We start from the raw sequence: 25,392 nt of genomic DNA, 5'->3' as shown, positions 1-25,392 counted from the left end.
AAAGTGAGTGTGTATGTGCCTGTGTATGTGACGGTGTCTGTGTATGTGAGTGTGTGTGTGTGTGTGTGTGTGAATGAGAGAGTGCCTGTTAGGGATGTGAATCGTTTTAGGACGATTAAAATTATCGTCCGATAATTTTAATATCGTCTTAAACCGTTATGGAACACAATACAATACAGATTCTAACGATTTATCGTTATAAATCGTTAGAATCGTGAGCCGGCACACTAAAACCCCCTAAAACCCACCCCCGACCCTTTAAATTAAATCCCCCACCCTCCCGAACCCCCCCCCAAATAACTTAAATAACCTGCGGGTCCAGCGGCGGTCCGGAACGGCAGCGGTCCGGAACGGGCTCCTGCTCTGAATCTTGTCGTCTTCAGCCGGCGCCATTTTCCAAAATGGCGCCGAAAATGGCGGCGGCCATAGACGAAAAAAAATGGACGGCAGGAGGTCCTTCCGGACCCCCGCTGGACTTTTGGCAAGTCTCGTGGGGGTCAGGAGGCCCCCCACAAGCTGGCCAAAAGTTCCTGGAGGTCCAGCGGGGGTCAGGGAGCGATTTCCCGCCGCGAATCGTTTTCGTACGGAAAATGGCGCCGGCAGGAGATCGACTGCAGGAGGTCGTTCAGCGAGGGTTCCGGCGCCTCGCTGAACGACCTCCTGCAGTCGATCTCCTGCCGGCGCCATTTTCCGTACGAAAACGATTCGCGGCGGGAAATCGCTCCCTGACCCCCGCTGGACCTCCAGGAACTTTTGGCCAGCTTGTGGGGGGCCTCCTGACCCCCACGAGACTTGCCAAAAGTCCAGCGGGGGTCCGGAAGGACCTCCTGCCGTCCAATCTTTTTCGTCTATGGCCGCCGCCATTTTTCGGCGCCATTTTGGAAAATGGCGCCGGCTGAAGACGACAAGATTCAGAGCAGGAGCCCGTTCCAGACCGCTGCCGTTCCGGACCGCCGCTGGACCCGCAGGTTATTTAAGTTATTTGGTGGGGGATTTAATTTAAAGGGTCGGGGGTGGGTTTTAGGGGGTTTTAATGTGCCGGTTTTTCGATTTTTCGATTTTTCGATTTTTAATGATTTTTAACGATTTTTCACGATATTTTACCCCCCCAAACGGCAACAATACGATTCCCTCCCCCTCCCAGCCGAAATCGATCGTTAAGACGATCGAGGACACGATTCACATCCCTAGTGCCTGTGTGTGTGTTAGGGTGTCTGTGAATGAGGGTGCCTGTGTATGTGTGTGTATGAGAGGGTGAGTGTATATAAGAGTGAGTGTGTGTTTGCCTGTGTATGTGTATGAGAGGGTGCCAGTGTCTATGTGTGTGTGTATAAGTGGGCCTATGTATGTGTGTATGTGAATGTCTGTGTGGGTTTCTGTGAGAGAGAGTGCCTGTGCTTGATGAGTGTCTGTGAGAGAGTGCCTGTGTCTGCGCATATATGACAGAGTGCCTATATCTGTGCATGTGTACCTATATATGTGTGTGAGAGGGGTTAAAGTTTATGCACTCTCCTTCAATCCACGTCAATCTCAGGATGACTAGAATTCAAAAGTTCCAGGTATGGGGAGCTGTAGGTATTTTAAATATGGGGGATAGACTTAAATATCCAAACTCATATATCCTAGAAGAAAGGCAAGATAGGGGAGATATGATATTCAAATATCTCAAAGATTTCCATGCACAGGAGTTGTGTTTTTCAATGGAAAGAAGGATCTAGAATGAGGGGTCATGAGATGATTGAAAGGGGGTAGACTCAGGAGTAATCTTAGGATGTGGATATGTGGAACAGTCTCCCAGTGGGTGAAGACAAAAACAGTATCAGAATTCAAGAAATCATGGGATAAATATAGGGGATCTCTAAAGAAGTAATGCTAAATTAATTGGATGGATGGACAGACTGGATTGGCCATATGGTCTTTTTCTGCAGTCATGTTTCTATGGTAATTCTTTGTTAACTAAGATTCTGAAATGTAGACTTAAGGCTATTCAGTTGTTACAAATCGCAGTGGCATCGTTGGTGACACATTGGAAATGGTGCAATCATTTCAATATTAATAGTTAAGTTGGTTGCCAGTAGCTCAATATATTAAATTTAAGATACTGGTCTTAGTTTTCAAAATATTCAAAGGAGAAGATCATTCTTCTTTAACAAATGTATTATCTTTATACCAACCTTTGCCATCGACTTCGATCATAAAATTTGGCACAGTTAGTAATACCCTGATTCAAGCAAGCTGGACTTGTTACAATATGAGTTCATGTATTTTTCCAGTAGCCCCTGCATTGAGGAACAACTGTGTCTTATTTCAGGTATAAAAGCTTTCTGTAAGCATTTGAAATCTCATTTATTTTCTGAATTATTTACATTCATGGTGATCAGTTTAAAATACTGATTTAATGTCTTATGTAGTTGTCTGTTTGAGATTAATAATGCTTATGTATCATTTTTAACCACTTAATACAAAATTTTAAAATAAATAAAAGTAAAAAAAAAATAAATAAAATGTGTTTATTGTGTAGTAATGGCCGGATAGGAGGTCTTGGTGAATTGGGGGTGTTCAAGCTGAAGAACCACCAAGATCTTGATTTGTAGAAGGACTGTGCGAACTGGTAGAATAATTGGTAAAACTGGTAATGTCAATTACGCGTGCATGTTTTAAAATATTGTAACGGCTCACCGCCAGCGCTGCCCTGGGTGCCGGTCCTCTGCTTCTCGCTCAGGCCTTTCGTGAGTCCCTGATATCCCTGGAGTCCGTCAGCCGCTCGGAACTCCCTGGGTTCAGGTCTCAGCAGGCCCTGGCTTTGCTGGGCTTCCGGGTTCTCCTTGTACGGAGTTGGGGGTGAAACATCCCCCAATCCCCAAAGATAACACAGAGACTGTTTCTTCAAAGTATTTTATAAGGCAATAGATGGATCTATTACATTTACTCCTTTACATCCCCCGCCTCCACCAGTTCTTGATGGCTCAAAACCTAGATAAATGACCCTGCCCCCAAGCACTCTGGCTCCCTTACAACCGGTGCTTGCGCAGAGTTACCTTTCAAGTCCCACACATCTATATTTAAATATCAGACACACCAGGCTCTTCAGAGCCCTTCTCCCCAACTTCCTTTAAGGTGTAAGTTATACCTCTCCCCTTTCTGGCTACTCTGTATCCATATGAGAGCTGAAGGACTCTTCTCCCCCAGAACCTACCTCCATCTCCTCCTCCTCCTGTTTCCCAGAGCTGGCTTTTTCTGGCCATTGCCACCATGTAGGCACACCCTCTTCCTCTAACTCCATCGGTTCACCTGTGTCTGACACGTTATTCTCTGAGTCTGCCAGCTGTTCGCCTTCAGGCTCTCCCCATGGGTCAGGTAGTGGCTCTAAGAACCTGGGATTTGTAGTTTTTCTTGTCCTCAACTACACCCTCTGCTGTCTGGCTCTGGTATTACCTGCCGTCCTATATTGTCTTGTCTGTTCCTGACCCCGGCAGTGCTGCACTGCATCACAATATACTGGTTTACACACATAAATTGAGATTTACTTTGTTGCACATAAAATATACATACCTATTTTTTAAAAATAGGTGGGAAAAGTACTTATCCAATACATTGAAATACTCACTTTCAGTGCATTGCATGTATTTGCATGTAAGCATACATAACACACTATATGGCAGGGTAGAGATACATGCATTTTATAATACGTGTATGTGATTTATATGGGTTATAACATACCATCGTAAATCTATGCATGACCATATATGCGCATATATGCAGCCGCATGGTTAGAAAGTTATCCTCCCTGTCTTTATCCCACATGTTCTTGAAATCTGTTACTATTCTTGGCTTTACCACCTCTTCTCTGAAGGCATTCCAGGCTTCTGATACCTTGCGGAAAAATATTTCCTGATTTTGTTCCTGAGTCTACACCCTTGGACCTTGATATCATGATATCCACAAGGTGTCTCAACAAAGTTAAAATGTAAATTTGCTTGTTGTAAATATTTTTCACAGATAAACATAAATTTATAGACATTTTAATCTCCTAGCCAATAATCCAAAGCATGCATTCTTCTAAAACAAAAGCACATCCTTTATAATGCTCATCTAAAGAAAGTGCCTTTCTTTAAAGGGTACTAGCAGGATTAAAGTGCTATAGTGCATGCCTTATATGAAATAACAGAGTGGCAGAAAATGGCAAATTAGAGGCTAGCATACAGACATTAAAAAAACAGGTTAAAACATGGTTGTTTGAACAGGTTTTCATTAAGACATTAACATCTTCAGAGACTCCCCCTAGGAATTCTTAGCGCTAGTTAAAAATATTTAATATGTTTACATTTTTTAGTTTTTATATGATAGTACCATCATGTATGGTTTTATAAATTTTAAATTGCATTTTATTATTTTCTAATTTATTTATAGTTAAGTATGTTATCAGGTGATATAAATTTATAGACCCTTACAGAGTTTTAATTCAATTATGTTCCATTTTTTATTGTATTTTAATTTTATTTTATTATAAGTTTTTGGGACAAAGTATTAATGGCTTGTCCAACTTTTATGTAAACCGACGTGAAGTGTATACGATATGTTTGGTATATAAAAAATGGCTAAATAAATAAATAAATCTCAGCTCAGAGTGAATAAAAATGTATGACAAAAATAACAAATGAATGGACACATGTCTATCACCTCTACCTGGAAAACAAATCGGAAGCCGATCAATTATGCAGAAAAGCAGGACGAACAGAAGTGATCTGTGTGAATAAGGATTCTTTATTGGTGTTGGCCCGACTCTGGCCGAGTTTCGCTCATGCAGGAGCTGCCTCAGGGGCTACTATAAGAACAATGTTGATTAAAAATTACACATGACTGACATACATACACGTTGACAAATAAACATAGATGTGTGTTAATACATATAAAATGTCATCAACTTAAAAAATGAAATAAAACAATAAAACATATGTAAATATTGACAATAATTTAAAATAAAATAAAACAAATTAAAATAAAAACACCCAGTGGTGTACTCATATTGTAGCAATGTATGATTAGCTTTTACTACGTGACCTTATAGAACTTATAGTTCTGACATGCAATTTTTTTGTATGTGTATGTCTGAAATCAGAGGATGTGGTATTATCAGGAGAAGGAATTTAAATATTCAATACCTATACCAACGGTTGCTTGTATTATTTCACTTAAATAATATGAGAACTTCACACCATATCAATTGGAATGACTGGGAAACAGAGAGAACGCATGATGTAATATGGAAAATGTACCCATGCTCACATATGATAAATGTGATGATAAGTGGGAAATATTAAATAAAAATAAGAGTTGAAAAAAAATATTAACAAGAAAAGCAAAAGATAAAAAGTGAAAGAATTATAACATAGGGCTTTAAAAATATATATGTATAATATGTAATAACATGATAAAAATACAAATAAATAATAAAAACGAATAAATAAGCAATAAAAGTGAAGAATCAAGCCAAAAAAATGATCATTGTGGACTATGAGCAATACTATAATGTAAAAAATTTAGCTAATGGATTTTTCACTTACTGGTAAGTTGATTCAACATAGAAAAATTTGTCCTTTAAAGTGTAGCGGTGTTTTCTTTAAAAAAAGGCACACTTAAAGCCTCATTTTCTAAAGTATCGCAGGCCTGCGATACTTTAGAAAATTGCGCTACTCTGGGGCGGGGGGGGGGCGGTCCTGCGCTAGCCGGCAGCGATCGCACCCCTGCAGTGCGATCGCTGCCGGCATCGCGCCCAATAACTACACCATAGAAGGTGTAGTTATTGGGCGCGAAATAGCGAGCGAAAAGGGCCTTACCTTTCCGCTCTGCGAGCCGTCCTCGCGGAGTCGGCCCCGGTGACGCCCCCGACTCCTCCTCTTCCAGGGCCGACTCTGCCCCTATTTCAGTAGCACAGGCCTGCGCTACTTTCGCTAGCTATCGCAGGCTTGCGCTAAGGGGCGGATTTTCAAAGGCCCACGCGCGTAAATCCTTCTGGATTTATGCGCGCAGGGCCCTCGCATGCCGGCGTGCCTATTTTGCATAGGCCGCCGGCACGCGTAAAGCCCCTGGACACGCATAAGTCCCGGGGCTTCCTGTCGGGGGCGTGTCGGGGGGCGTGTCGGGATGATGCGGCGTTTAGGGGCGGGGCACGGCGTTTCGGGGGCGGCGACGTGGGCGTGGTTTCGGCCTGGGGGCATTCCGGGGGCGTGGCCGTGGCCTCCAGAACAGCCCCCGGGACCGGACCACGGAGCGGGGCAGCCAGCCGACACGTGCAAAGGTAAAGGGGGGGGTTAGATAGGACTGGGGGGATGGGTTAGGTAGGGGAAGGGAGGGGAAGGTGGGGGGAGGGCGAAAGAAAGTTCCCTCCGAGGCCGCTTTGAAATCGGAGCGGCCTCGGAGGGAACAAGCAGCGCGCGCTGGGCTCGGCGCGCGCAGTTTGCACAAATGTGCATCCCCTTGCGCGCGCCGACCCTGGATTTTATAAGATACGCGCGGCTACGCGTGTATCTTATAAAATCCAGCGTACTTTTGTTCGCGCCTGCTGCGCGAACAAAAGTACACGCTTGCGCAAGTTTTTAAAATCTGCCCCTAACAGCGCAAGCCTGCGATAGCTTTGGAAAATGAGGCCCTTAGTGCAGTATGTATCTGAAATGTAAGTTGTGAGCCATAAGAGTGAGTCAATTTATAAAAATTCTTAAAGCTAGAAATATATTAAAAATGTATTGAATATCGCAGCAGAAAACATTAGTGATTGTATAGACATCATACGGTGTTTGTATTAGCGTGCCAGTCACGGCTGGAATGTTGAAAGAATTTTAGCGCCATTGCTCACAAAGCGCGGTGATGATACATATATTTGATTTGAAGTAAAGTCAGGTGCCGGCAAAGTACTTATATGTATACTAAAGTTAGCCTAAGAGTAGAGAATGTACAGCATATATATTCAAACATCGTTCTTATAGTAGCCCCTGAGGCAGCTCCTGCGAGAGCGAAACTCGGCCAGAGTCGGGCCAACACCAATAAAGAATCCCTATTCACACCGATCACTTCTGTTCGTCCTGCTTATCACCTCTACCTGGGCATTTTAGGTTTGTAGAAACTCCTATAGTTTTATAGTATCAGCGATTTTGTCACAAAGAAGTTTAGCAATCCAGAAATGCACAACTGGAAATTCAAACTGAATAGATTTCTCAAAAAGAAATGAGTAGAAAAGATATAGTATTTTCAGTACAATACCATTCTGTCTGAGTTGCTATTAAGAAAAAAAAAATCCCAAAAAGGGCTTGCGATACTTATTTTAATATACAAATGGAAATGTCTCACAAATAGAGTTTTTATTAGGCTGGATTTTAACTTGCTAGAGAAAAGTGATTTTATGCTGCTTTTTATGAGCAAAGACATTACATTTAGTTATGCAGGGTATGAATAATCATTGTTTATTACAGTTCAGCACAAAAAATATAACTTCCTGGTGCTGTATTCAGCAGTATATTCTGTGCTTGATCTACAATCCTATACTTGCTGTTTTTTTTGTGGGCCAAAACAAGCATTAAATGAAAGCCCTCCGAGACAGGAAAAAAATGAGGGCACAAATGCATCTAAAGAATATTCTTTTAAGATGAAAACTGATCTAAATTGATATACTGAGGGATCAGGCACCGTTTTCCACATCAGCTCATATCAGTCTTCCATAGGACAGAGAGGGAGAGCATCTCCTCAGAGGATGCCCTCTAACGCTGACTGTAAATCACCTGCTTCTACAGATGCAGCAGTCAGTGAGGTGTCATTCCAGCTACTAAGGACATGGAGAACTGCCTTCCTGCTGCCTTTTTTTCCTCCATCCCTAGGCTGTCACTCTCAAAGCTGCACATGGAACTTTGCCAAAACTTTCAAATCCCCAGCTGCCCAGCGACACTCCAAAAGCAAATCTTTTATTTTTCATCTGCGGGAAACGTTACCCAGTGGAACCCTGAAGAAATACAATTTGAACATCCCTGTCTGTACAGCGACATACAGCTGATCAAGGAAATCTTAACTTTGATAAAGGGAAAATAAATGTGTTTCGACAACTCTTATTTAAACGGTGGGTGCAGCAGCCTGCTCATAAATTTTAGAAGATTATATGGAAATGTGCTCATTACTCACAGTAAAGTTAAGCCATGCCTACTGTCCCAGAAGGGGCTTTGGCTGAAATCAGAGGAGGCTTTTAACATTTATCATAAACAAGTCATCTGAATTGTCTTTCCTTCAGAACTAGGAGTTGTCAATTTCTTTCATTTTTTCAAATTATTTTTCTTATACTTTAGATTTGCAGATGCTTAAAAAAAGCAGATCACTGTTTTGCAGCTGGAAGATTGTTGCCGAACCCTAACTTTGACAGATAAAATGAACTGCAATTTCTTTTTTATAAAGATGATGAAGGGTTTGTGAAAAATAACATTTTTCATTTTACCAACACATAAAAATAAAATGAGTGTGTTTTGGGGGGGGGAGGGCAGATGCTGTGCGATTGACCCCCCACCATCGACATCATCACTCGGTGCAGGGGACACATAATTGTGGTGCCAATGCTGAAGGGGAACCAGCCCAGCCAGTGCTGGGTGTACCTGGGTGTACTTCTTCATCGGCCAGGCACACCAGCTCCAACTCCATAATCACCCCGTTGCTGTGAGGGAGGGGGCACCCTCGCCTCGTGTGATTGACCCGCCCACTGCTGACATCTTCACTGGGTGCAGGGGACACATAATCGTGGCACCAACACTGAAGGGGAACCAACCCAGCCAGTGCTGCCGATATCACATCTCCTCCCTGGCCTCCCCCATCAGCCAGTTGCTATAATTCCGACTCCCCAATCGCCCTGTTGCTGCAAGGGAGGGAGGTGCCCATGCCTCATGCGATTGACCTGCTCACTGCCAACATCATCACTGGGTGCAGGGGACACATAATGGTGGTGTCGATGCCGAAGTTGTTTGCACTGTAGGGCGCGTACCTTAGTCGCACGCATGAAGGAGCCTAAGGGGAACTTTAAGAAAGATTCGAAGGAATAATACAAATCTGATTTTTCCGATTATAATCAACAATATTTCTGCTATTCCTTCTTGCTTAATGTTTACTCTGCTCTTATTAAATTCTCAGTCCCGGACAAAAAAAAATTCCTCTGATTAATGATCTACTAGAGGACTTAAATCCTACTATTTTGTATATCACTGAAACTTGGCTTAATGCCAATGATAACGTCCTTATAATCCAAATCTCTCATGTTAACTATGATGTATTTCATTTTCCTAGACCCTTGCAGAAAGGTGGGGGTCTGTTAATAATTAGCAAAAAAGAATTTGTTAGTACCATGTAAAATAGAGATTAGTCCTCCTTATGAGGTGGCAGCTCTGAAATCTCAATTTAGGACTAGTATACTGTCCTCCTGATACACCTCTACAGGATTGTTCGTCATTGATTGAATTATTTGCTGTTTTCCCATCACCAGACTCCATTTTAATTGTAGGAGACTTTAACCTTCAAGTAGATAAATCACCTAGAACAGCAGCCTGTGAAATATTCCTAGAAGCAATGGAAGCATTGGGGTGGTTCCAATTTGTGTCTAAAGCTACTCACAAAGTGGGACATATCTTAGATCTAATATTCGCCAATATCAGTAATTGTCTAATTAAGACTTCACATCTATACTGCCATGGTCCGACCACCAATTAATAAAGGCTGAAATAACATTAATTAACCCTCCTCCTAAAAGCTTAAATAAAAATGACACTTTTGCCTTCAGGAAAAAGATTGATAGAAAATAAGTTTCCTGAATTAAATCTAACCAATGCCACTTCTGCCATTGATTCTTGGGAACAGATTGTCAGTGACATAGGGGAACCTCAGCCCTGTCCAAACTAGAACTATTAAAAACAAAAAGATCACTCCCAATCACAAGGCCATTACTGCTGTGTTGGAGGATCACATGCTGGCAGGTTGCCGGTGCTCTGCCCAGAGGCAGGCGCAAAAGGTAAGATAATAGTCAGGGGTGGGGGGGGGGGGGTTAGAGTAGGGCTGAGGGAGGAAAGGTTAGGAGAAGGGGTGGGAAGGTCAGGCTAGGGGGAAGGGAATGGGGGAAGGCAGCGCGGCTCTGCACGCGCAAGGTGCACAATTGTGTACCCCCTTGCGCGCGCCAATCCCTGATTTTATAACATGTGCGCGCCTGCGTGCATGTTATAAAATTGCATGTCCATGTGCGCGCACTGGGTAGCGCACACACATGGACGCGCGTGCGCATGTCTTAAAATCTACCCCTTAATGTAATAAATTCAAGATTGTACTGGTAATTGGTGCAATGAAATCAATGTGGCTGTAATATGGTCAAATTTCCTAGTTTCTAATAGAAGTCTGGTAGACTCGTTTTATAGTAATTATAATAGTTTTAAGCTACATGCAGGAAGTCCAAATAGTGAGTTACAGTAATCTCACCCCTAGATTCATCTTGCTATAGATTTTGCAGGTTTAAAACCCACTAATTTTCTGGTTACCACATCAAGCTCTCACTCAACAGGTTGAGAGATAGGGAGAGAGTGTGAGAGAGAGAGAGAGAGAGAAAGGGTCAGTTTACTATTTATATCACTGTTATGGTGGTACCTTAACAATTTGGGGTGAGTGTCAGAGGTGGGAAGGCTTGGGAGGCATCTTAAGATACACCATCACATGTACAAATAGCACAGTAGATACCTGTGAAACCTGTGAAAACTGGTTTTCACAGGTTTCACAGGTGGCACAGTTTTCACAGGTAGCACAGTAGATACCTGTGATACCTGTGAAAACTGGGTGTCAATCTGGCCCTAAGATCACAAAATAAAGGACTGCTGAATGCTGATGGTTTCTACAATAAGGAGCACACACTTGACCCAAATAAGAGATCGTGTGTTCTCCAAAGCAAGTCCTAAGCTCTGAAATTCACTACCAGAGATGCTACATTTGATACCAGATAGAAAAAGATGGCTATAATCTTACTTAAAATCGAGAGCGTAGAACAACTACGGTATGAAGAATGATATGAAATCCTAATTGAATCATGAGGAATTATTTGTAATGAGAGAATGAGGAAATCACAAGACTAAAAAATGATGAGAATTCTATGGATAGGAAGCATAGAGGATTACAGATAATCTGTAATTTATAATGTACTGATTATCATTTATTAATTTATAGTGCACTACTATTATATATTAGCTGTTAAATACCTTCTCTGTAATTTGTGCGTATGTTATTGACTTGTACTAGAATATTGCATCTGATATATATCAATTTTGTTTTTAATATTATGAATATTATTTTGTAAACCGTTGTGATCTTGATTTGGAAAGATGGTATATAGATTTTTTTAAATTAATTAAAAATTCCAAGTTCTTCCTCCTCCCATCTTTCCCCAAATTTTCCCTACCTCATTTCATCACTCTATTTCATGTTTTCCTATACTGTCCCCTGCTTTTACCTTTTTCTCTCTAGTTTTTGTTCATCCTCAATTCCCCTTCTACCTCTTTGTCCTCCCCCTTTTTAAGTTTCTTTTCTGTTCTTTCCCAAGTGTTCTTACCCCAGTCTGCTGATCCCCAGCTCTTCCACACTATGCTGTACTTTTCAGCAAATATATATAGGATTCCAGTTCCCAGTGCTATCAATCTGACATCTTTCATGAGGTTAAAAATAATTACCATAAACCCACAATTCCTGTTAATTGAAAATGTTTCTGTAATGAGAAGATCTGGCCTGCCTTTTATAACACTTCTAAAATATATATTTATGTCCAGAATTTTTAAATAGCTTTTATGTATAGAAAATACATCATTTTAGTCAGCTATAAGCTTTTGATTATGTTTTTGTATTTTTTAAATTCCAATCTCAATGCACTCGCTTTTCTCTAAACCAGGACTATAAAAGCCAGAATACACTTGTGGGGATTTGAAGCCTTGGCCTAGAGTGTCAGGATGACCCTGAGTTTAGCCATTTCCTTTCACCTTGAGGTTGCCAATTGATTTCCACAGCGTCCAACTGGAGAGCAACTCTTGCAGCTAGAAGGACTCAGAGAGAAAGATAACATGGAGAAAAAAATCATTCTAAAGGATGTTTTCAAATTATATTTCTAAAGAGAATAACTTTTAGGTAGGGGACATGTTTGCTTAACACTTTTATATGGATATTCTATGAAAGGTTTCCATAGCTTTGAAGAAATTTATCCACTTTGTTGTATATAAGTCTCATTAACTCCCACACCACCTTAGCTTTTTTTTTTTTTAATGATAAGGTAGCATAATTGAAACTTAATGGGTTTGGAAATTAGTCTATGTTGAAGAAATATGAAACATTATATTCATTTCTGAAAAGTCTTTTTTAAAGTTAATGATGACTTACTGACTTTTTTTCATTATTTATAACATAATTTAATATTAATTTGTTTTAAATAGACATGAATGAGATTTTTATGGTTTATTTAGTATATTTTATGATTTATAGGTTCCTCTTAATGTATACCATGCAGATACAAAGGATATGTAAATTATTGTAAAAATGACTATTAACAGGGATGAATTGAAAGCCCTATAATCTTGGACCCACTAAGCATTTTCTAGGACCTTCTTGCACTTTTCCATCAACCCTATGATAGTAATAACTAGACATTTTGTTATAGAAAAATATTTTCTTTGTTATGCTCATTTAAAGAAAGTGATTCTCCTGTAGACATTCTGCAGATAGATTTCAGTTTCCTAGACCAGGGTGGCTCTAGAACATATTTTTAAAGACAAATGCTTTATTGATGCACTGTTTTATTTAAGCTTATGATTTATGAGTGTCTATGAATGAGGTGATTTGAAATTATGGATACACAAACCATTAAAATGAGGTTAAAATCAATACAATGAACTCTCCCCCCTCCCCCCCCCCCCCCGCTAAAAAATATATTTCTAAGATTCAACAAATCGGTTTGTTGACTATCTTTTAAACAAGATGTATATTGAAGGCAAAATTGATGATGGATATGTGGAAATTCGCAGCATGTTCTGTGACTTATCAGACAGATCTGCACCTGATTTCACTATACCTGAGTAAACTACATCAAGACCCGAAAGGAAACATTATAGCAGATTTTTCCAGTGGATCTCAGAAAATACCACATTCTGCAACTGATTTGAGTTTATTTTTAAACTAAATATATTGCACATTTCTAATTTTCAAATGCCTCCAACATTACAGGCCAGGGTTAAGGGTCAAACAAAATTAAGGAATAATTTTGAAATTGTGAATCTTCTGGAAGGGAAATTATTTCACGGAAAAAATGCAAAGTTCACTGTGATAGTTTTATTCTTAACGGATAACATTTACTACAAAATGGATCTGTTTCAAGAATCAAATATTGCCTGATAAATTTGCAGAGATTTTGGACCTTATCCCTCTTGAGTATTCCAATGAAGAAGTTAAGTTAGTGAATTTAGTCAATCTGTGGAATAAAGGAAACACAAGAAGCCTTAGATATTTTAGCTCCCAAAAGAGAAGTATTTATAAAAACAAAAAGTATCTCCTTGGTATTCATCAGAGCTTAGGGATCTTTAAAGAAAGTGTAGGAAGGCCAAACTCCATTGGCAACATTCCAAGTTATTGACTGATGATATTCAATATAAGAGAGTAGCTACAAATTATTGCAGAGCCATTTAGCAGAGACTACTTTTTACTAAACAGCTAGACCAGACATTGAGTAGACCCAAAAATTGTTTTATATAGTTGAAAACTTTATGTCACAAAGGGGATCATTCTCTAACGCTGTCGCACACGAAAAGTCCCTTTTCGCGTGCAATAGCTAGCTTGGGGCAGAGTCGGGGTGGAGTCAGCCCTGGCAGAAGAGGAGTCGAAGCGGCAACAGGGGCCGATGCTGCAGATACATCGCTGGCGGCGAAAGGTAAGACTCTTTATCGCTGCCAGTTTCGCACCGAATAACTACACCTTTTATGGTGTAATTATTTGACGTGAAAGCCGGCAGTGATCGCACAGTGGAGGTGCGATCACTGATGGCTATTGAAGGACCGCCCCCGCTTCGCCCCCTGCCCCCGTTACTGCCGGATTCTCTAAGGTCGCAGACCTTAGAGAATCCAGGCCAAAGTCTGAAAACTGTAGATTATGGCTCTTCTGCATAGTTCTATAACTAGTTTACAGAACATTTTGAAAATATGATTGGAGAGATAATACATGAATTGAAAGATCAAGTTAAGGGAAATGGGAATGAGGTACCTTGTATTTTGGATATTTCAAGACCTTTTGACTCTGGTACTTTCAAAGGGTTTTATTGAAGATGGGGCTGTCCAACCTTTACTTGAACAGGGTCCTTTAGAGGTATTATTTTGTTGTATCTGATGGTCGCAGACGACTGTGACCGCTCTGCCTCACCTCTCTTTTACCTTTCTCCTCCTCCTTCAGGAAGATGGCTGCCTCCGCTGCTGTTTGCCAAACCCCTCGGCGTCTCCGAGCCAGCATGGGCATCCCCATTCACCATGCTTTTTCCTGAGGCCTCCTAGGGTGTGCACGCTGCCCACGTTCTTAAGCACGTCATGGCAGGAACCTCGGGGGCGGCCCCACCGCATGACGTCAGTACCTCCAGGTATTTAAACCTCCGCTCCACTCCAATACAACTAGTTAGCAAGGACTTCGGTTTTGCTACTCTGACCACTTCTAAGCTGCTCACTTGGATTCCTCACTACCCTCCAGGGTATTTCATTACCTACTGAAGCTCTGGGTACCTGGTCCTTGGGGGCCTCTTGCTTCTACTCGCCCTCTGGGGTTATTCAGCCTAACCATCAGGACACCCGCCCCTCGGGGGGTCTTGTCTGTTTTATTCCAGGTACCCTTAGTGCCCTAGGTACTCACTCCTCGAGGGCCTATCCTGCTCTGGGTATCCTGCACCTCGGACCATGGGTCCTTCTCTTCACTCGACTACTGAAGGAAGCTATCATGCTGCTACTCTGTGAGTACGACTATGCTCCAAGCTTTCCTCGCTCCACCCTTCAGTTTCACTGCCTATCCCCTGCTGCGGAACACTACTGGACCTTGCTACATCTGGGTGAGATCATCAACTACATTACTACTGAGACTATCTGGAGCCTTACTGTGATATTGCTGGACTACAGCACTGTCCATTCCTTGGACAAGTATAATCTTCATCACAGCAGTATAATAAAGTTTCCTTTCCTCTGTGTCTGCTTGCTATTGAATCTAGCCTCTCGTTGTGGTTCCCCCACGGGCTCCCCCTCCCCCCCCCCCGTGGGAGGAGTCATCACCACTTTGACCAAGAGTCCACATTATGCCACAAACCCAACATACTTGTTCAGGACCCCTTACTTTGTTGGTTATATTTTCATTCTGTGACTTGTGAGGCATTATTATATTTAATTTTAGGATTCAACTCATATTTACTTATTTATTTAAACATTTTATATACTGTCATTCCATATAAAGACCACAATGGTTTACAAAGATAACAAACATAGCTCTGGATCAACAAATAAAGATGGGTTACAGAGGTCATCTTCATAAGCAAGCATCAAATGAAATGTTCATTCTATATTAATTATCTAAGACATAGATGAGAAGTACATAAAATCAAGAAATATTACAAATTTTACATATTAGTCAGTACATTGTGCTTAAGTTCTTACATGCTCATTAAGTTTATTCCTTATGCTTCAATACTTATCTTTTGTCGATTTTATTACTGTGGTTCTTTACTTTCTGATGTTTCTTAAGTTAGGTTATATTCATTTTTGAATAGCCGTGTTTTTAGCTCACATTTAAATCTCTTTTTGTCTGGTATTAAGTGTAATATCTCAGGTAGTGAATTCCAGAGTTTTGGACCCGCTATAGAAAACATACGATCTCTTACTTGCAAAAGATGTGTATTCCATATTGTGGGAACAGTCAATACTCCTTTATTTTGAGATCTTAGTGTTGACTAAGGTGTGTATGGTTGTAAACTCACTCCTAACATACAGGTGTTACTGGAATGAATGATTTTGAATATTAGTGTTAATACTTTAAAATAGATTTGAGATTGTACTGGTAGCCTGTGCAGTAAAATCAGCGAGGGTGTGATGTGATCAAATTTCCTAGTTCCTAACAAGAGTCGTGTTGATGTGTTTTGTAGTAATTATAATGGTTTTAGGGCTCTAGCGGGAAGACCGAGTAATAAGGAGTTACAGTACGGATGTGCATCCGTTTTCCACGTATTTGAAATCCGCAACTTATTTTTTGCTATCTGTTAAATACGTGGGGAGGCGAAACGCATCGCGACTCCCCAGTTATTAAACATATTTCTGTTTAATTCGGCCTAAATAAAAATTTAAACCCCCCCCCACCCTCCTGACCCCCCCAAGACTCACCAAAACTCCCTGGTGGTCCAGCGGTGGGGTCCGGGAACTCACTCAGACCCTCGGTGCTAGTTTCATCATGGCGCCGATATCCTTTGTCCCAGGGGCTACCGGTGCCATTGGTCAGCCCCTGTCACATGGCCATCGGTGCCATCTTGTGCTCCTACCATGTGACAGGGGCTGACCAATGGCACCGGTAGCCCCTGTGACATAGTATGGGGAAAGGCTATCGGCGCCATTTTGAGTCCTGGCCTGGCGTCGGATGGCAGGTCGCTCCGGGACCCCCGTTGGACCCACAGGGACTTTTGGCCAGCTTGGGGGGCCTCCTGACCCCCACAAGACTTGCCATTTAGGTCTAGGAAAATGAAATATCTCAGAATTAGGATGGGAAATTTGGTTTAAGAGTACATTGCCTTTGTCATTCAGCCATGTTTCAGAGATGCAAAACATGGTGGGATTTAAATCCTCTAGCAACAGATCGAGTTAGCAAGGACTCTGATTGGACTAGCTTTGGCTGTCCAAGACTACTTGCCTCTCCGGACCTACCAGGGGTACCCACTCCTCGGGGGCCTCATTCTCTTTCTCTATTTCAGATTACAGAAAGGAACCGGTACTTGCTCCTCGAGGGCCTATGTTCCTAAACCCTCTGAAGACTCTCCATTGCCTGGAAGCGATCGCAAGAGGCGGAAATTGTAAGTTATTATTTCAGACTACAGATAGGAATGGTACTCGCTCCTCGAGGGCCTATGTTCCTGAAAACTCTGAAGATTCTCCTTGTCCAGAAGCTATAGCATCTACAGACATTGTGAGTTACTATTTCAGATAGGAACCCGCACTCGCTCCTCGAGGACCTATGTTCCTGAACACTCTGAAGATTCTCTATCGACTAGAAGCCTATTCCAGATACAGATTATTGTGAGTGACCACCGCTCTCTCAGAGCTGTCCCTGGAACCAGGTACCCGCTCCTCGATGGCTAACCTTTTCCAGCTACTGAGCTATCTCAAGACCTTATGTGAGTTATCATCTAGTAATGGCTATTAGGGATGTGAATCGTTTTTTGACGATTTAAAATATCGTCCGATATATTTTAAATCGTCAAAAATCGTTAGAGCCGCGATACAATGACAATTCCCCCGATTTATCGTCAAAAAATCGTAAATCGGGGGAAGGGGAAGGGGGAGGGCGGGAAAACCAGCACACTAAAACAACCCTAAAACCCACCCCGACCCTTTAAAATAAATCCCCCACCCTCCTGAACCCCCCAAAATGCCTTAAATTACCTGGGGTCCAGAGGAAGGGTCCCGGTGTGATCTTTTACTCTCGGAACTTCATGCGTTGTAGAAATGGAGCCGGCGCTACCTTTGACCTGTCATATGACAGGTCAAAGGTAGCGCCGGCGCCGTTTTGTTTTTTTGTCCCCCGACGTCAGGAGCATAGGAGATCGCTCCTGGACCCCCGCTGGACCCCCAGGGACTTTTGGCCAGCTTGGGGGGGCCTCCTGACCCCCACAAGACTTGCCAAAAGTCCAGCGGGGGTCCGGAATGATCTCCTACCGCGAATCGTTTTTCCGTACGGAAAAACGATTCGACTACAGGAGGTCGTTCTGGACCCCCGCTGGACTTTTGGCAAGTCTTGTGGGGGTCAGGAGGCCCCCCCAAGCTGGCCAAAAGTCCCTAGGGGTCCAGCAGGGGTCCGGGAGTGATCTCCTACCGCGAATCGTTTTTCCGTACGGAAAAACAATTCGACTGCAGGAGGTCGTTCCGGACCCCCGCTGGACTTTTGGCAAGTCTTGTGGGGGTCAGGAGCCCCCCCCCCAAGCTGGCCAAAAGTCCCTGGGGGTCCAGCGGGGGTCCGGAACGACCTCCTGCAGTCGAATCGTTTTTCCGTACGGAAAAACGATTCGCGGTAGGAGATCGTTCCGGACCCCCGCTGGACTTTTGGCAAGTCTTGTGGGGGTCAGGAGGCCCCCACAAGCTGGCCAAAAGTCCCTGGGTGTCCAGCGGGGGTCAGGGAGCGATCTCCTACGCTCCTGACGTCGGGGGACAAAAAAACAAAATGGCGCCGGCGCTACCTTTGACCTGTCATATGACAGGTCAAAGGTAGCGCCGGCGCCATTTCTACAATGCACAGAGGTCCGAGAGTAAAAGATCACACCGGGACCCTTCCTCTGGACCCCAGGTAATTTAAGGCATTTTGGGGGGGTTTGGGAGGGTGGGGGATTTATTTTAAAGGGTCGGGGTGGGTTTTAGGGTTGTTTTAGTGTGCCGGTTTTCCCGCCCTCCCCCTTCCCCTCCCCCCCCACTGGACCCCAGGTAATTTAAGGCATTTTGGGGGGGGGGTTCGGAAGGGTGGGGGATTTATTTTAAAGGGTCGGGGTGGGTTTTAGGGATGTTTTAGTGTGCCGGTTTTCGATTTACACGATTTACACGATTTACACGATATTTAAAAAACCCAAACTGCACGATCCGATTCCCTCCCCCTCCCAGCCGAAATCGATCGTTAAGACGATCGATCACACGATTCACATCTCTACTGGCTATGTATAACTGCGTGCCCTGTCTATTCACTATCTATGGTCTCTTTGCAGCTCAGCAACCTTGGAATCACAGTTCCAGTATCTGAGGGACTTCAGCCCTACCGGGCATACCAGCTCACTACTGCCACCTCTGGTGGTTATACTACCATCTAATAAAAGAACTATCTGTATCTGTCTCCATACTCCAGCCTAGCCGGTTGTCCCTCTCGGGACTCCCTCCTGGGGGCGCTGTCATCTGCCATCGTCCCAAGGATTCACCTAATTACCTTCTGTCCAGCTGAGCATCATCTCCAATACTCTGCTGGTACAGATTGCCATCTCTGCAGTCTACATCATAACACATTGTCATTCCTTAGCAGACCCTTAGGAGGCAGTTCTCTATAGATTGCTACTCCTTCCCTTGGGGAGGGGATTGTATCAGACTGCTATTCTCATCTGCTATCTCCTTCCATCCGTATAGCATATCCCATAATAGATTGCTAACTCCTCATCTCTGGAGGAGCAGATTATATAGATTGCTAACTCCTCCCCTTACAGGAGTATCCAGCAGCAGATCCTCACAGATTGGTAACAGACTGCAACTCCTATCTGATTGCTCCTCCCACCAGACAGCTGATTGATAACACTTACCTTCCATGATGTCAGAGGCATCACCATTCCCTCCTGCCTGGCTGGTGAAGTAGGCCATCCGTCTGGGGCTCAGTCAGAGGAGGGGACCTTCGGCATCACCGCTGGTCATTATTGGGTCCTGCGGCTTTTCTACATACTCTGCTGGAGTCAGTGGGTGGGAGGTGAGCGGGCTGTGGATGGGGGAAGTCTTCCTGGCATGGCTTCTCTCTTCTAGTACCAGGGGGAAGGCTCACCTGCTGTGTTGTCAATGCTGTTGCCATTCCTGATGCCCAGCCAGTGAAGGAGGCTGTCCATCTGGGGCTTGGCTAGAGAAGGTGGCCTTCAGTGTTGCTGCCAGTCTTTATAAGACCCTGCGGGTTCCCTGCATCCTCTGCTGGAGTCAGTAGGTGAGTTGTGGGTGGCGGTAATATTCCCAGTGCTGGCTTCTCTCTGCTAGTGCGGGGGGAGGGCTCACCTTCCACAATGTCAGTGCTGTCATCATTCCCCACTGCCTAGCTGGTGAAGGAGGTCGTCTGTCTGGAGCTCAGTCGTAGGAGAGGGCCTTCGGCATTGCCGCTGGTCTTTATGGGGCCCTGCGGCCCTGCTGCTTCCCTGCACCACTTATACTGAGAATTTGAACCATACACTTCTTTTTTGATAGAAGAGACAAAAAATGAATTAATGTATAGATTAACTAGTATCCTAAATGCAAGCCTTGTGCAAGGATCCTTTCTTTGGGCCTGATTCATCAAGGCATTTTCCCATAGAAACAGAATGGGAGAAATGTCTTAGAGAATCAGGCCCTTATTTGTTAAAGGGAAACATGGTTTACCCTTTGATTCTTTGTTGTTAGAGCACTATAGATGAATTTCAAACCTTCCTTGTTTAGGTAAAATTATAAAGAAAGACTTTTCATTTAAGTTGCTAAATTTCATGGGTAATAACCAGAGTTAAATCCTTACCAATCAGAAGTCAGAGTCTTTGTGTTATGATGCCGCTCACGGGCCCCAACCATGAGTGGCATCTCACCTTTTGAACCGGCCTGCGCCCGTCTGCCACCGTTGTCTCCATCTTCTTCATGGCAGGGATGCTGCCATGGATTCCAGCTCTCTTCACAACTGGGAGCCGCCACCACCACTGCCTCGCGTGGAAGCACCGCCAGCATTATGTCTCTTTGCGGCAGGTCACCGCCGACACTGCTGCCTCTGTCCTGTACCTGGCATCTGCATAGGCAAGGACGTGCACCTCTCTTTACTATTTAAAGGCCAGTGGCGGGAAAAGCCCTGCAACCCCAATAGATGATGTCATCACTCTGTTCCATTTCCAGCCTTATATAAGGACTCTGCTTACACTCCTCAGGGCCTTTGCATGGATCCTCACAGTTGTCTCTGGTTTCATCTCCTTGCAAGGTTCTCCGTGGTCTTTGCCTGTCTTGATGGTCTTCGTGTTCCATTTTAGAAGTTCCTAGATGTTCCTAGTCTCCTGTGGATGTTCTTGGTCTTCTTTCTCATTGGAGTTCCTTCGTCACCTGTTCCATGTTCCTGATGTTCCAGACCTTGCCTCGATGTTCCAGTCTCTAGCTCCTCATCTTGGTTTCATGTTTTCCTCTCATCCACCTTTCCTGGTGTGCCACCATCATGGTCCATGACCAGCCCTTGGAGGGCTGTGTAGGGCACTTTGTGCCACATGGCCTCCCTTCATGTCTGTGGTGCAAGTTTCCGGAAGGCCCTTGCTTTTAACGTTGAGGTCTGTTCCTGAATCCAAGGTCTGAATCCTGAGTATTGAATCCTTTTCCTGGGTTTCGGAGTTCCTAGTCTCTGTGTCCGTTCATGTCCAAGAGTCAAGCTCAGAGTCTGCTTTGCTTCAGCATGGTCAGTGACCAGCTTATGGGGAGCTGTGTAGAGTGTGCTACAATGCAGGACTCTCCTGAATCTTTATCATAAGAACATAAGAACATGCCATACTGGGTCAGACCAAGGGTCAATCAAGCCCAGCATCCTGTTTCCAACAGTGGCTAATCCAGGCCATAAGAACCTGGCAAGTACCCAAAAACTAAGTCTATTCCATGTTACCATTGCTAGTAATAGCAGTGGTTATTATCTAAATCAACTTAATTAATAACAGGTAATGGACTTCTCCTCCAAGAACTTATCCAATCCTTATTTAAACACAGCTATACTAACTGCACTAACCACATCTTTTGGCAACAAATTCCAGAGTTTAATTGTGCGTTGAGTGAAAAAGAACTTTCTCCGATTAGTTTTAAATGTGCCACATGCTAACTTCATGGATTGCCCCCTAGTCTTTCTATTATCCGAAAGAGTAAATAACCAATTCACATCTACCCGTTCTAGACCTCTCATGATTTTAAACACCTCTATCATATCCCACCTCAGCTGTCTCTTCTCCAAGCTGGAAAGTCCTAACCTCTTTAGTCTTTCCTCATAGGGGAGCTGTTCCATTCCCTTTATCATTTTGGTCGCCCTTCTCTGTACCTTCTCCATCACAATTATATCTTTTTTGAGATGAGGCAACCAGAATTGTAATAGTATCACAGTATGTTTCCAGCATCGTCTTCAAGTTCTCGCTTGGAGTCTGCTTCGCTTTCGGCGTGGTCTGTGAACAGCCCTTTGGGGGCTGTGTAGGGTGCACTGTGGTGCAGCTCTCACCCCGTAATTGTATCTTAATCCTGAATCCTGAATCCAAGCCTGAATCCTGAATTTGAACCTACATCTTTCTGAGTTCCAAGAGTCCTTGTCTGAATATCCTGAGTCTGAGTCTTCATCCAAGTATCCCGGGTCTTCCGAGTCTGAGACCTCATCCTACTATCCTGAGTCTCCTGTCTGAGTCTTTGTCCAAATAACCTGAGTCTCCTGAGTCTGTCTTTGTCCAAGTATCCTGAGTCTTCTGAGTTTGAGTTTTCTTTCAAGTATTCTGCTGAGTCTGAGTCTTCCAAGAGTCCTTGTCTGAGTATCCTGAATTCCAAAAGTCTATGTCTGAATATCCTGAGTTCCAAGTATCTTGTCCTGTCTTGTTCATGCCCTCAGCCTTCATCTGACTTCACACACTTGTCGTTCCCAAGGGCGGGTCTGAAAGGACTATTGAATGACTGGAGGGCTACCTTTGAGAACAGCATTACGTTGCTGGGTCTCACTTGTGCGTGCAGGTTCAGAAGAAGTCTGAGCCTGCCTTGTACCAGTTCCTAGTGATGTTCCATGCCTTGATCCAAATTCTGCCTTGATTCAATTTCTACACCTGATCCAGTTTCTAGCCTTAATCCAGCCCGTGCTTGGACACATTCACCTCTCATGATGCGTGCCTTGGGGCTCTTCCCTGGGCTGCACCATGGTCCAAGGGCTCACATCTCACTCGATCAAGTGACCACAGCCCTGCATTTACAACACTGTGATAGAATTGAGACAGTACTATTGTCATTTATGAATAATTGCAGTAGAAATCTGGACAAGGGTAGTTGTGGGCTTTTGATCCTACTTGATTTATTTTTTACATTTGATACAATCAATTACAAGTTGTTGATTGACTGGCTGATGGATACTGGAATGGGAGGTAAGGTCTTAGAATGGCTTCAATCTTTTTTGTCAAATAGGATACAACAGGTATCCATGTAGTGTCACTATTCAGAACCATAGATATTAGAATCTGGAGTTCTTCAGAGGTCAATTTTGTTACCATTTCTCTCTAATCTCCATATTCAACCTGTCTATAGGATTTTAGATCATTTGACATATGCTACTATCTTTTTGCAGTTGATATTCAGCTTTGGTTTCCTCTTACAGATTCAAGCTGTGGAAATCTGACAGCTATGAATGATTGCTAGCTCTAGCCACAGAATGGTTTACTAATCATAATTTGAAGCTAAATAGTGACAAGTCTAAAGTTTTACAGGTAAGAAAGACCAGACCCATGAAATATCCATTAATGGCTATGAATGAAACAGTTTTACCAATATATTTGACTATAAGAGCTTTGAGTGTTTTATTGGATTCTGAATTAGAGATGACCCTTCACTGGGTAATTCTTTAGACTGAGGAGTATCGTGGGAGACCTGGAGCCTTGCCAACCCGAGCCAGCTGAGAGTGATCAAAGTTAGCTGTTTACCGGTGGAGCTTGATGACCCGAGCCAGCTGAGAGTGATCGCAGAGCTTCTTTTCCCCAGCCCGAGATGCTGGTGGTGATGTCATCTAAGAGGGACCAGCTGCCTCGATAAAAACTTTAGTGCAGCGCACAGCCACTGGTGGGCTGCTGAAGTCATGAGCGCCTGTACTAATGGGGAGGAAGAGGAAATCAAAGATCCTTACTTCATTTTCTGCACTTTTTGCAATCCAAGGCCCCATGGACAATTACCTGTAGAGAATGGGTGAATTGCCAATTAGTGACTGCAGTGGGGGCTCTTCTTTGGGTGCCTCTCTGTCCTGGCTCAAGCCAACCACCTCCCCAAACAATGGGTACAAATAATGAGAGGTTTTTGGCAAATCCAGATAATCTCTCAGTGTCAGAAATAAAATTGAGAGATCTGGGAAGTGCTAGATTTGTGGAAGCACCTCCCATTTTGCTTGCTGTGGTACCGATAAGCTCCCTACTTGAGTCCAAAAGTATTCAACAACCAGTATGCATAACTGTATTAGGCAATGGAGTAGAAACCCTAGAGCCTCCTAATGTAACTCTTTTGGATCTTTGGAGGTTAATAGCTAAGCTTGATAAGACCATGTCTCAATCATTCTCAAAGCTTTGTTCCTTTGTAGCTGAAACTAAATCCTCCTTTGAATCACAGAGGAAGAGGCTGGAAGCACTAGAAAAAAATTACACTTACCCTGAACTCTCAGGTTTTATCTTTACAAAATGCTGAGCTAGCTCATATTAAAGACAGTTTGTCTATGCATAATGAAATAGAGGCATTAGAAAATCGTTTTAGAGTTAGAAATCTGCGATTTGTGAACTTTCCCTGTACTAGGTTACTATCAGCAGGTGAAAGTTTTCAAAAGTATTTAAGAAAGATTTTAGCTTTTGATGAGGAGAGATTACAATCTGTATCCAAAATATTTTATTTGCCTAGACAGAGGAATTTAGATAATGTTGATCAGGGTATTTTGCACTGGAGTTGGACCCTTGGCCTGGCACAGGATTGATATGGCCCTCAGGGAGGTCCTAGAGGGCGCCTGCCACCAGGAGGCGGAGCATATGAGGAGACAGAGGCAAGCTGGAGCTTCACCAATAACAGTCCGGGGGTTCCGTGGGTTGAGCCCTTGGGTACCCGGAATGCCTGGGCTTAGGTGGGCCTCAGAGGGTCTCCCAGAGAGGTAGCAGAGAGGTGTGCCCGCCAAGAGCAAGGGTGCACGGCTAGTGGAGAACAGATGAGCTACACTGGAACAGAGTATATCGGAGACCACTGGAAGGGAACAGGGACTGAAGGTCCTCCGGGCAGGATAGGCAGCACCTAGTGGTCTAGCTTGTAGAAGGCCACGAGTAGCATCAGAGCAGGCAGACCTGGTGGTCACAGGAGAAGCAAAGAGAGTGTCCGAGTGAAGCACAAGGGTCAAAGCCAGGGTATCCGTCCGAGGATGGTCAGCCAAAACAAGGATCTGTTCCAGGTATCAGTCCAAGCGTGGTCAATGACAAGCCGAGGTCAGTTCCAGATATCCGTCAGTGGCGAGCAGAGTTCAATACCGGGTATCAGTCCAAACGTGGTCAGAGGCAAGCCGAGGTCAGTACTGTGAATCAGTCTGAGAAGGTACAACCTGGGTAGTGGAACAGGAAGGAACAGATGCTGGTACACAGGGAGGGCCATGGAAACAAAAATGCGGGAACACTGG

This window comes from Rhinatrema bivittatum, chromosome 4, assembly GCF_901001135.1.
Source record: "Rhinatrema bivittatum chromosome 4, aRhiBiv1.1, whole genome shotgun sequence".
Lineage (NCBI taxonomy): Eukaryota > Metazoa > Chordata > Amphibia > Gymnophiona > Rhinatrematidae > Rhinatrema > Rhinatrema bivittatum.
This window is presented reverse-complemented; position numbering follows the sequence as displayed.